Source organism: Motacilla alba, chromosome 5 (genome assembly GCF_015832195.1).
Source record: "Motacilla alba alba isolate MOTALB_02 chromosome 5, Motacilla_alba_V1.0_pri, whole genome shotgun sequence".
NCBI lineage: Eukaryota > Metazoa > Chordata > Aves > Passeriformes > Motacillidae > Motacilla > Motacilla alba.
In genome coordinates this window covers 7026363-7039312 of record NC_052020.1, presented here as the reverse complement: position 1 = coordinate 7039312, position 12950 = coordinate 7026363, and positions in this window count along the sequence as shown.

The following is a 12950-nucleotide window of genomic DNA, read 5'->3' as shown; positions in this document are numbered from 1 at the left end:
TTGCAGTGTGCCTGGGACAGATAGAAATGTCTTTAAGCCTGAAGGTCTTCAGTGCTGGGTTTGTGGTTTTTTTTTTTTTTGCTTCATTGACCCCGTTCCTCGCTGATTTGATAATGAGAGAAAAGTGTGCTGTTAACAGCTCCGGAGCAACGTGCTGCAAATTTAGGGAAATGAAAAATCTTTAACAAGAGTTGAAAGGAAATCATTGATTTATGGCAGGAGCTTCAGCTAAGCGTGGATTAATTAAAAAGCAATGCAAAGATGAGCACGGGTCAAGAAATGAGCAAAGATTGAATTTTGCCAGGAGCGGGCCCGTGGGTGGAGTGATAACAACACCTGGCCGTCTGCAGAGAGGGCAGAAAAAAACCCTCTTGGCAAAAGCTGGAATGTTACAAGTGAAATGCAACCAGCAAAGTGTCAGCAGCTGTTCTGGAGATGCTGCTCAGAGGGAAACACAGACATTCTCTTACATCATCCCCATAGGTGTGGTGTTGTCCTATTTATAGGGCTAAGGTAATCAGGCAGCGCTGCACAGCCCAGCGTATTTTGGGAATTGGAACAGACATCTCCTGGCACATGGGAGGAGAACACAGAGGCAGGGATCTGTCTCCAGCTCCAGCCATGGGAGCAGCAAGGAAAGGGCAGCTCCTGGCAGTCCCCAGGCACCCACAGCACTGCTGAGTGGCAGGGAGTGCTCATGCCCACACACAGCTCCAGTGGGACAGACAGGGAGCAAGGAGGTTGGATCATGCATTCCCACTCCAGGGAATGAAAAATTTTTGAAAATGTGGGTTCATTGTCATGTTACAGTGATGGTGGTTTCAGTCTGTGGACTAAACATAGGCTTTCTTAATTATCCAATCCATTAAATTTGTGAAGTGGAGGGTTTTATGAAGGCAGATTTTGTGGCTGTGCTGGTGAGGCACTAATAATTCAGAGCCACAGTTATGAAGCACTGTTTAGCAGTGGTGGGTTTAGACTTTTGGTTATTGTGTGCATTTATTTTTCTTTATGGTTTTGTAATTATTTATATTGGTAACAGGGAGTTTGTGAACACAACTCTGTTGTTGTGTTCATATGAAACAGCAATATTGTTTGCAGAACAATTATTTGGAATTTTTTTCTCTGCCTCTAAGCTACCTTGTCGTTTGAACATAAGCATGTAGGCTGATTGCAATGGGGAAACAAGGAATTACAATTATTAACTAAGGACAAGGGATTGTGTTTTACAGAGGGGGAAGAGAGACAGTGTGCTCCAGCTGTCCACCCAGATGTTCATGCACTGTCATCCTCACTTCTCCAGTAGAAATCTGTCATCCTAAGTCCCTCTGCAAGTCCAGCAAAGAAAAGTAATTTTTGCATTTTCAACCCTTTGCACCCTGTTAACTTGTCCCCATGCCAGTTCCCAGCAGCTCCTGGTAGCCACTGGAGTGGTGCAAACTTTGCAGACAAATGCCAGCATGAACAACTAGCGGCAATAAAAGATGTAGAAGCACAAGTCCTGGTGAAAATCACTGGGATTCAAAACACCATCCACTAGCTGCCGTGGAGGGATCCAACTCTGGATGCCCAAAAGAGGGACATTTTTATCCCGGCATCACATTCCTGGAGGGGAACAGTCCTGCCCTGTGGCTTGCCTGCTTCAATGGAAGTGAATTAACTTCCAGAAAGTTCAGGTTTCCCTTTGCCATATACTGCTGCAGATGTTCTCCTTGGTCTCCTTAAAACCTTAAAAATATCTTCCTTTAGCCATTAGTATTTTGGAATGATGAAGAATTGCAATGACTCTTCAAACAGCGTCAAACTTCAGTGCTCTTCCTCCCCCATCCACAATCATAAAGAACCAGAATTAGGGTTCTCTGAGACCATTTTGGAGAGTATCATAATGGTGGGAATTGAGGGGAAAAAATTTGAAGGGGAACTTTTAATGATCAGTTTAACTCAGCTAGGAAAAAAAAAAATCCTCACTGAACTCATCTTGAACATTTTCTCCTTGAGTGGAGGATTCCAGCAGTGGAAAAAAAGGCACTTTTGGAAGCAGTGGAGGGAAGTTTACACAGATGGTATGAGAGAACTGGCACTGTGCTTGGAGATGTGGTGGGCCAGAGGAAAAGCTGTCCTAAATAGAAGGGACAAGATGCTGGGTTTAATTTAGAAATGCTATTGGCATTTTTGTTACTGGAATGAGGGGAGCCAGGAGTCTGCAAATGAAACAACCCAAACCCTTCACCACAACCATGGAGTGCAGCAAAAGTGCAGCAGCTTGGCATTTGCAGGCTTTGATATTTTTTCCTTTGTCTTGCCAGCTTCTGGAGTGCTCTCTCACCTATTTAGTTGCCTAAAGACAGCTTGTAAAGTACAAAATGTCAGCCTGGGCTGATGCTGCAAAGATTTTTCCGAAATTCCAGCCATTCCTTTGGTTTAGCGACTGTAAAGCTCTTGCAACTGCTATCATTTGTGGTGGTCACAAGGAAGTGACACTGTCCAATAAAATCCCCACCACAAGTCATGCTACTTAGCAAGGACATAATTTAGACCTTGGTTTGACAGCTTTTTTTTTTCTACTCCGTGTGAGTTGACCAAGTTCAGTTGTTTGTTTGATACATTTGGAGCTGTTTGAGGTTTTCTCACAGTACAAGAGAAAGTGGTCCCCAATATGCCATCCTTCTCCTTGCTTATGAAAATACACTCTCATAAAACCACTGGAAGAACTGAGAAATATGGTTGGTAACTCCTTGATAAAACTGGATTAAGATTTTGTTTTATTTATGTTAACAATAATCATTGTGGTTTAGTGGCATTTGAAACAGCTGGAACCTTCTGTTTCAGCTGGTGTTTTCATATGTCATTTTTGCTTGGACTTTGGTCCTGATTTTCTGGTCTGTGTGAAACAGGTAAATCATTTATGTATCTCAGAGGAGTGCTTTTAATTTAGGAACATAGAGAATTACCAAGGGTGGTTATTTTAATTCCTGCCACTCAGTCACTAAGGGCTAGGTCAGAAAGCAGAGTTAGGAATATAAATTGGTACAGAAGTCAAATTCAGGTCCTGTGCCTGTAAACTAAAACGAAAGCCCAAAAACCTTGTTTGAAATCTCTGCATTTTGAAGTCCTGCACATGCCCAAGGGCACCTGAAGCCTGATAAAATTCAGTGAGTCCATCATGTGTATGCCCAAGTTCTCCCTTGGTGGAGGAATCCAGCTGGGAAGGGAATCCCCCATGCCAATGCCACTGTACTTTGAATTTACTGCCCAGGGCTGAGTGAATGCCTGCATGTGCAAAACTGAGGAAAAAAAAACACGTAGAGGGAGCATCTTTAGCTGCAATAAATTGGAGGTGCTGTAGAATAACCAGGGCAAAATGCTGGGAGGGCTGCAGGGGCTGCCGTGGCCGATTAGTTTAACTCTACCGGGTGTGTTACAGCCCCGAGCAGCAGATTAGATGTCAGGTTTATTGTACACCGGGATAAGTTCCCAAACTTTTCATGCTACTCCTTATCTCCCGAGAGCACCTGCCCCCTGGGCAGAGCTTCCAGGGTAATTTGAGTGTGAAAGGAAAACAGCAGAAGCTGTGGCAAACTGTGAGAACCAGCAACTGCCCAAAGTGACCCTGCCTTGGCTTCCAGGTTGCAGAGCCCAGGAAACAGCAGATTTCATAATGGAGGGTAAAATTTTGGAGGTTAATATCTCTGCAGGTTGTTTTGTGGGGCAACATTTCCTCTGAATCTCCAGAGGATTTGAGAAACTCTGAAAAGAGAGTTTGGAGAAAAAGCAAGTGTGACTTTATCTGGTGCTGTGCAGTAAAATATTGGTCACAGTCTGTGATTTCAAAATTAAATTATCTGGGAAAATGGGCTCGGGGGCTGCAAGCAGTAGTAGGAGATGCTATGCATGTTATATCATAAATGCAGAGGTTACATTCATCATATTTTGTTTTCATCTTGTTCTGTGTCTCTGTAATATGCTCTTCCTTACCCTTTCTGTATAAGGACTATCAGAGGAAAAAAGAGACACAAATCTCATTTTTGCTGCTTGCAAAGGATGTGGGAAATCAAATAATCCAAATAAATAATAATTTAAATTAAAAATCAGAAATGAAAATGATAACAATGACAACAACAGTAATAATGTTTGGGACATTCAAAAGCAATAAGGTCTTAGTTCTACAAGGAAGCAGGTTGGGATTCAAGCATATGTAGAGGTTTCCACCAAGAAATACAGGTTGAAACACACAAAAAACCTCTAGGACTAGAAAGAAATGCATCTTTTCTTGATTTATGTGTTCTCTGCTTATTACAAAGGATTTACATGAAACATTAAAGGGCTCAGCCCAGGCAGAGGCAAGGCTGGCAGGAGAGGGAAGCGACCAAAAGGAAGTGCAGATAATGTCTCTCACCCCTGATACCTGGTCTGTGCAGATAGTTAATAGATAACATCCCTGGAGATAAAGCTCTCCCAAACCAACAGAATTCCTTCTTTTCGTGCCCTGCAAATGGTTTCCTTGGTTCTGGTCCTTTCAGCAGCACAACATCAGGGCTCCGCAGGGGAAGCAGATCCCTCCTTGATGCATTTCAGGGCTGCCTGGGGGCTCTGCTCTCTCCCAGCCTGGAGCCCAGAGCCCCCAGCATGTGGGTTTGGCTCCTGGAGGTGCCTCTTGTCTTTCAGATGCAAAGTGGGGAACTCCTGCCCAAGACCTTGAGACTGGGCTGCAGTGAAGCAACCCAAGGCAGGGCAGAGCCTGCGGAACGCACGGGGCAGTGCGGATGGAGGAAAGGCTGCACAACTGGGTTTTCATGCTGGGAGCCTCGGGTCCAGCGGTAATTTATGCCTGTCCAGTCCCAAAGGCAGATAATGAACATGTGTTACATTTGCTGTGTGAATGCTGAGCTGTTAAAGAACAGCAGGCTGTAACAAAACTCCAGGAAAAGCCATATCCTGCTGTCATTTCACAACGGACATGAGGTTTGACCATAGCACAATGTGGGATGTGTGGCAACTTTTGCACAGGACTAGCTTGGAGGGACTTTTTGGATAATGCACTGAACATCTTCAGAAAGTGAAGCTAATGAAAAAACGCTCTAACCAAAGCCCCATGAGATCCAGATTTTTCTTTCTCAGGGAATGTCCTATGGTTGAGTTTTACTTCCACTCCTAATGAAAGCAATAAAACAATCCAGAAAACTATTACAAAGCATGATTATGAATACAGTAATTGTTGGTCAATCAAGTGATTTGTTTGAATGAAAGCTAAATATTTAATTTAGATGTCAACTTGAAATAGTATGGAAAGTAGGGGGAAATGTTTTGCAATGTAAAATTGAAAATGTCGTTTTGAAAACGCAGTAACATTCAATTTTCAGCAAGCCAATTCTTTTGCTTTTCTCTTCAAAAGGAACATTAGTCAAGCTCATCACTGTTAGGCAGATGTTTTGTTTTCTTGAATTGGCAGTTCCTGAGAGTTTAAGTGTAACCGACTTGTATGTTAAATACCAAAAGATACCTTTAAGAGGTGATGTAATCCCAAGGAGTTAAAAGTGTTGCTGAGAACCTACGCTATCCAAAAAATACCAGAAAGAATCCTCCAGGTAAAGGTTTGGATTTTTTTTTCCCTTGGTCAGAAATATTTGTATGGACGAAATTATAATAAGGATCAGAAAAGGATAAAACAATTGCACTGATTTTTCCCCGGGTCTAGAACTTCTGTTTATCAGATGGCATTTATTTACCAAAGTGGAACAAGCCAGAATACTGTGTCACTTTTATTTTCACAGGCTAAGTCTAAGAAAAAGCCCTAAAATATTTTCTGGCCAACCGAAACGGTATCCTGGAGGAGCAGGCGCTTGTTGGTGAGGTAAATAATGTTTTCTGGTCAAGTCCAGCTGCAGCTGTTTGGGTTTTTAGCCATTGATTTGCATGGCAGCCTCGTGTAGCGGGGAGGAGAAATCAGCCCCGATGACACCTGTGGGAAGCTGCTCTTCTTGGGGCTGCAATTAAGCTCCACAGCAGCTTTTGGGAATCAATGGGAATTAAATGCAGATAACAGGCATTAACGGAGCATTTATTGGAAATAATCTAGATGATGTTTAGTGGTGGCTTAGTTAATGGAAATTAATGACTAACTAGGGTTTGGGTACAGGCAGAACTGCTGGAATGCGGCGAAAGTCAATACAGGCAGCTCCAAATGGCAGGGGTAAGGAAGTGCTTATTGATATTAGTGATCTTCAATATTTTCCATTGGAACCATAATCTGATTCACGCCACGTTGCTGTGGACTGCACCCAGAGCATAGGGAAAACAAATTGTTAATGGTATTGTAAATGCAAAGTGTCACTAATCTAGTAAGTTGCTATGCTGGGTATTGAAATAATTAATGCAGTAGATCATTCTTAATTATAGTCTTGTATTTACAGACAAACCGAAACTGAGGCTGGTATTGATTAAAAGAGGTGCCATATTGCAGACTTTTCTAACCCTGTAACTATATTGTTCTTGAATTTCATACAGTGTAGCTTAGCTTTTTACATCTGATTTGAATTACTCGAATGTCTTAAAGATCTGTGTTCCAACCAGATGTGAGAAATGGCTTTGGTTTGGAAAGTTTCAAGGAAGGACCACCAAATAATGAGGGAAAAACCAACTCTCTATTATTTTCCCCCTACACCTCAGTGGAAAATATAAAAAAAAATAGAATCCCAAAATACTAATACAACTTGGGATCCTGTCAGGAAAATGTTCCTTACCTGCAAAGTTTCTTTATCTTTCTTTCCAGCCCAAGATTGTACACTGGACTTGATAAACCTCTGTAACTGGGAGAATTAAACATTTCTACACATAGTAATACTATTTACTGTGCTTTATGCATGTTCTGTCACACAGCCAACACTTTAACTAGGCAGAATTTCTCTAGTTAAGTACTGCTGGTTTAACGACAATAATTGGCTGTACTGAGAGAATACATATAGCCCAGTTAACTGTAATAAAGCCACAGACTTTTTTTCCTCTTTTTCTTGTCATTAAACTTCTAGATATTTTTTAAACTAAAAATTAACTAAAGTATTCAATTTAATATGAAGACGTTACCTTTTAACACAAAGGTTTGCACACAATTTCCTGTAAGGAATTGGATCATGTGCTACTTCTGCACCACATTTTGTTTTGTTGTCTCTATTTGAGAGAAGTACTTTATCTCTCAGAATCTATTTTCTTTTGCAAAGTTATGTGATAAAGATTAGAGACATTCTGGTTTCCAAAATTTCCTATGGAGAACACTCCATTCCTGTGCGATTCCCATCGGTGAACTGGGAATGACTGCTAGAAACTGACCACAAAAAGAGCGTGAGTGAAGCAAAGTGAAATGATCTACAAAGGGTAAATAAAGGTTGGAGATTTCTTTGGAAATATTTCCAGAGCTCTGTTGAACATGTCACTGAAAAACTGGAAGAATTACTGGTTTGTTATGCCATATACAATGTTTCATAATGGCATGAATTTCAAGCTAGTGGTAAAAACTGTAATAAGCAGGTTACTATTACCTCACGAAGATACCATCTGTACTTCCTTGAGAGAAGTCCAAGGAGTACAGAGACCACGTTTCAAGCACTAAAAATGGCTGGAGAATATAATTGGCATTATTCCTTTTCATTATACCTGGTGATTTGTTCCAGGATTTACAGTCTTGACCTTGATGGGCCATAAACAGAGCCTTCATTTAAAAGGGATTAAGGCTGGTTATGTGTGATAACCCACCTTAACACAAATGCTGTCTTTTAGAAGATGCCAAGTCATGGAACACCTCCTGCCCATTCCATTGCCAATGGCTACAGCACTGCTTTGGAGAACCACCCAGGGAAAACAGAACATCCTATGGATGAGCCTTCCCAGGGTACAAACCCCTGTCTCATGAAGGCCCACCCAGGGAAAACAGAACATGCTATGGATGAGCATTCCCAGGGTACAAACCCCTGCCTCATGAAGGCCCACCCAGGGAAAACAGAACATGCTATGGATGAGCATTCCCAGGGTACAAACCCCTGTCTCATGAAGGCCATCCACAGCAGCGTCATTTGGGACTGACAGACGTGGCAGTGCTTTCTGGATTACTGAAGTTCTTGGGCCAAAGCCTCAGTCAAGAGACCCCCCCCCCCCACCAAGGGTGATTCAACCACCCTGAATTCCACAGTCCCATGAAGGCAGAGCTTTGGCTTGTGATTTGGGCAAGGTACAGCCCAACTTCACACTGAGCGTGGCATCCCTGGCTCCCAAACTGGTGCTCAGGTCCGGTCAGGTCAGAACTAAAGGGCTGGAACTGCCTGTACATCTGCTGAGTCCCCCAAAGTCTGAAGCACAAACCATAAGGGCAACCAAATGCTAAGAACTAAACCTTTTTCCTACGCACAGCTCTCAGCCGAACCTGATCCTGATTGTTGCTCCTCTCCAGCAGGAAATTTGGGGAAAATGGCCATTTCTCTGCAAATTCCTTCCCACAGAGCACACACACACACACAGGGGGGGTTGTGAAATTGCACCTTCACCGAGGGTTTTGTTACAGGCTGGGTTAAGCCCTGTTGAAAATGGTAGGTGTAACCACAGCCCTTCTCACTGCTGGAGGAGACAGTTCAGCACATGTTCCTGCCCAAAACAAAGGCATATGTAAGGTTGCCCAGGAATTCCAAAGATCTGGGTGGGGAACCTTGCAGAGTTTGTTTTGGGCAGGGATGCATGTGGAAAAAAGGCAGAGCAGGCTGAGCAGCAGAGATGGGGCTCAGAACAGGCTGGGAGGAAGGTGGGCAGCCTGCAGGAGCTGCGCCTGGAGAGAGGGATTTCAATCCCCGAGCTTTCCTGGGGAGCAGGACCAAGGAAACCTTCTCCCCTTCCATGAGAGAGGAAAAGTGATTTAGCAGTGGTTCAAGAGTGGGCAGCTGTGAATTCAGGCCTGTTCAAAGCTGTACACAATTGTAGTCGTCTCAAGTAACAAAAAATGGGATAAGCAAGCAAGAAAGTGGAATCAAGAGATTTGCTCGCCTGCGTTCCTGGAAAGCAGGGCCAGAATACCTTGTCACTGCCTCTAGCCATTACAGAATTGTGAAAGTCTGGTTATTTTTGAGGCCAAAAATGAGACAGTTTAAGGAAGCCCTTACAGGTCCATGTTTGTATTAATTGAAAGGCACAGTCTGAAACAGGATTATTTGAAAATTCCCAGACAATTCAGCCTCTACTATGTAGACTATGAACAGTGAATTCAGTAAATTCAGTATACAGCTGGAACAAAGTGTCTGAGACCTTCTTTAGTTAATAAATATAAGTGAAATATTTGAACAATCTGATAACAAACACTCAGACAGGCCCCAGACTGCTTATTTAAGTCACAGTTGTAACAAGAGCTCTGGAAGATTTACCTGTGGTAGGACTGCAGATGTGGTTACTCAGAGATTTTTGGTCAGATTTTCAAACTCATATAACTGTACTTCATTTCTGTATATTTCAGCTGGGGCCAGCATCCTTATCACTGCAGAAACAGGGATTTACAGCCCTTTATTCCCTCTAGCATTCACCTTGCAGGCCATGGAGCCCTCGCTCCTAGACTTGCTGATATAAAGATAATCATCTTTGGAGTGAACTTCCTAGGAACCAAGTCCTCCTCCAGCTGGAGGCAATGGAAATGCTGTTGCTGACTTCAGTGGCAGTAAATCTCAGTTCTATCATTTTTTATGACACCTCTTCTTGCAACAGATATGTTTACTGGAGCATTCACTACTAGTTGCCTGCATTTTTTCCCCTCATGTTATTAAATGCAATTTGTAACGTATTTCTCATTTTTTTTAAACAAGAAAAAATAGCAACTTATGGAAAGGAAGGACTGTCTATGTTGAGCAAATCTCTTAAATATTGAACTTACCTCATTTGTCTTCCTTTTCTTTATCCATCCATTTAAAAGGAAGATGTTTATGATGTGAGGTTTTCAAAGAGCTCATAAAGAGTAAATCTTATTTTGTTGTGATGCAGAGAGAAATCCTATAATTTCAGCAATTTCTTTTTCTTTTTCACATTAAGTTGCAACTCAGCCTGAGTTGAAATGACAGATACCAATCCCAAGAATCAAGATGATCAGTGGAAATGCCAACTGACCCCTCAAAACAGCACTGTTAGTGGCACCACTCTTTCACTGGAGTGAATCCAAAGGGGTTTTGCTCTCAAATCAAGCATTATGATATCACTTTTCTAGTGTCACATGATTTATTTGAAAGCAATTGTTCCCCCTGATTCACAAGCATCCACACGTGTGTGATAGGAAACATTAACGTGCCACATTTGATCTGCCCCTGGGTAACAGTCCTCAAGGTGTTGATGCTGATGTGGGATGAGGATGCTCAGCACTTCTCCAAGCCAGGATAAATGGACACAGTGAAGGTGGTGACTAAGGGCTGTTATAAATGCACTTTGGGGTTCTGGTGTTGCAATCCAAGGCTGCCCACGTGTTGTTTTTGTGGCTCGTTTCTTCACAGAGAACCGCCGCTGATTCTGTCATTTGTTAATGTTTCCATGATGAACTTTCCACACTATTTTTACTTGATAATTCTTGACCAAGGGAAGAATTCTGCTTTCAGCAGAGCAGGATAAAGCACTGACCTCCACAGCACTGAATGTTTGTCCTCTCTCCCTTCCTCATCCACCAAATTCCACCTTGTGTGGACTCACCAGACACCGGGAACAGAGCTCTCCTCACCTCACGTGGAGCAAGGTACACTCCGAGCTCGGTCACTCTCCTTCCCTGTGGAGATAATGGGAAAAAACAGAAACCTGTAGGCTGTGATTCACCTTACCTCTCCCAGACATCTGGGAGAACTGAGAGCCAGCAGTGCCTCACACCGTGGTGACCGGTTCAGACGCTTGCACTGAGGATCTCCCCCTGCTCAGCTGAACCCCAGGCCTGCTTTTCTTAATATGACCTTAAGTACAACATAACTCCACCTCAAGCCATTGTTTTTTGTGATTGATGCAAATTTCCAAGCCTTTAATCTGCTTGTCTTGAAGGCATTTTGATAAACGGGCGCATCACAGGGTTTCAGAAAATAACTGAAGTCACCACAGGACAAGGCAACACTGACCACACACTAAAAGCTGTCCCTCTGTCTCACCGAAATGAGCATTCTAGCATCAGCAGGAAGGAGTATTCCACAGCTGGGATCTAGTAAGGTGGTCACAATCTTCTGCACGGGCTCACTCCTGATAGAGAAGGATTCTTTTGCAAACAAGATGTTGCAAACAGAAACCAAGGAAGTTCTTTTGTTACAAGATGTTAAGTGACATCTCCGGTACTTCTGCCTTGAGTGGTTTGGGCTTCCTTTAAAAATTAAGATGTGAAATTAGTTTCTTTGATCCTGTCTAAAAGCCACAGAGCCTCCTAAATTGAATCCTGTCCTTCAAACTGATTTTTATTTAAAAAAACCCTTGCTTATCTGTAATTTCTGCCAGTGGCTTTAAAGCAGATGGCCCCACAGCTCTGAAAGATGACAGAGTGAGGTGTCACTCAGTACAGTTGGCATAATCTAGATTCCCTTTAACTGCTTAATTTTGCTAAGTGGGCTGCCCAAAATCCCGGTGAGCACCCAAATCCAAACTTTGCAGACATGGACTTTTGCCACCAACCAAATAAATCTCTCATTTTGACTGCAGAAAAATCTAACTTTCCATCTGAATTTTGGAGTCTGGGTTTCCCTCTACTTCCTGCCAGAGAGCATTGTTACAGCAACTCCTTGCAGAGTTCCTGTCTAATTGAACCACTAGTGGCATGCATATGTGCTAAATAAAGGAATGTCATAAAAAATTTATGAGTGACTTACACTTTGAAGCAATAGAGTGTTAAAGACTTAAAAAGATTCTTTTTTCCTTTCCCCCCCGCTCAGGTCCTTCAGACCAGGAATTGCTTGCAATGCACAGAGCTCATTTGGGATTTGACCACTGTTATTATTATTCCCTTTTGCAGTGTACTATTCACACATCTTTTTCAATTTCCATGAATATTGACCGAGATCTAGGCAGCGAGGTGATGTGAAACCCTCTCAGCGATTTTCAAACTATGCAACCCATAAATCATTCACCTTATCCTGGGCCCAGCTTTGCATGAAACTGGGGGTCGATTGTCTCAAAAAGTTAATCCAGCCAGAAGTCCAACCAATCCCCGCTGGGTGTGAAGCAGAGAGCGAAGTTACAACGGTAGGTTTTGGATGGCTCCGGGGTTTGTAATGGATGCTTTGCACAGCTGTAATGATGAGTGGGTGAGGAGAGTTAAGAATGAATCAAGTGTGGGTGGTGGAAATATTTGCTGGGCATGTCACAGCCAGGGGAGGAAGCACAGGGGCCTCCCGGCCTCGGTGATGGGAAAGACGTCAAGGTTCCCTGGACAGAGGCCCTGCTTATTTATTTATTTCAGCTCTGACACGTTCCCTGTAGGAGAGCAAAAAATGTGAATTCGATACCATGTCTTTTGAAAGCAGGGAGCTGATTGTGGCTGAGCAGCAGAGCTCTCTTATAATCTGCTTCCCAACGTGTGGGTGCCTCTTGGGTTTCCTCAGCTATTTTATGGCCCATTTTCAAAGATTTTTGTAAAACCAGGCCAACAACGTCTGCATCCCCTACCACATCAGTGAAAAGTTGGACCGTGTTTCAGAGCCATGTAAATTCCTTCTATAAGAAACATTTACATTTTTACAAAGTGTAAATTTAGCAGACCACGGGGTGAATTCCTCCCTCATCACATTGCAGTTGCCACGGGGATGGGTTGACTAATAGTTTACCACGAGTGAGCAGAAAAAAGAGCAGCACGTGTACCATTACAAAGGTTTCTTCCAGGATTGCCGTGACTTGTTCAGGTAGTTGATAAGATAATTAATTCTTACCGTTCGTGTATTTTCATGAGAACTTACCTATGAGTAAACAAAACTGCAAGCCTA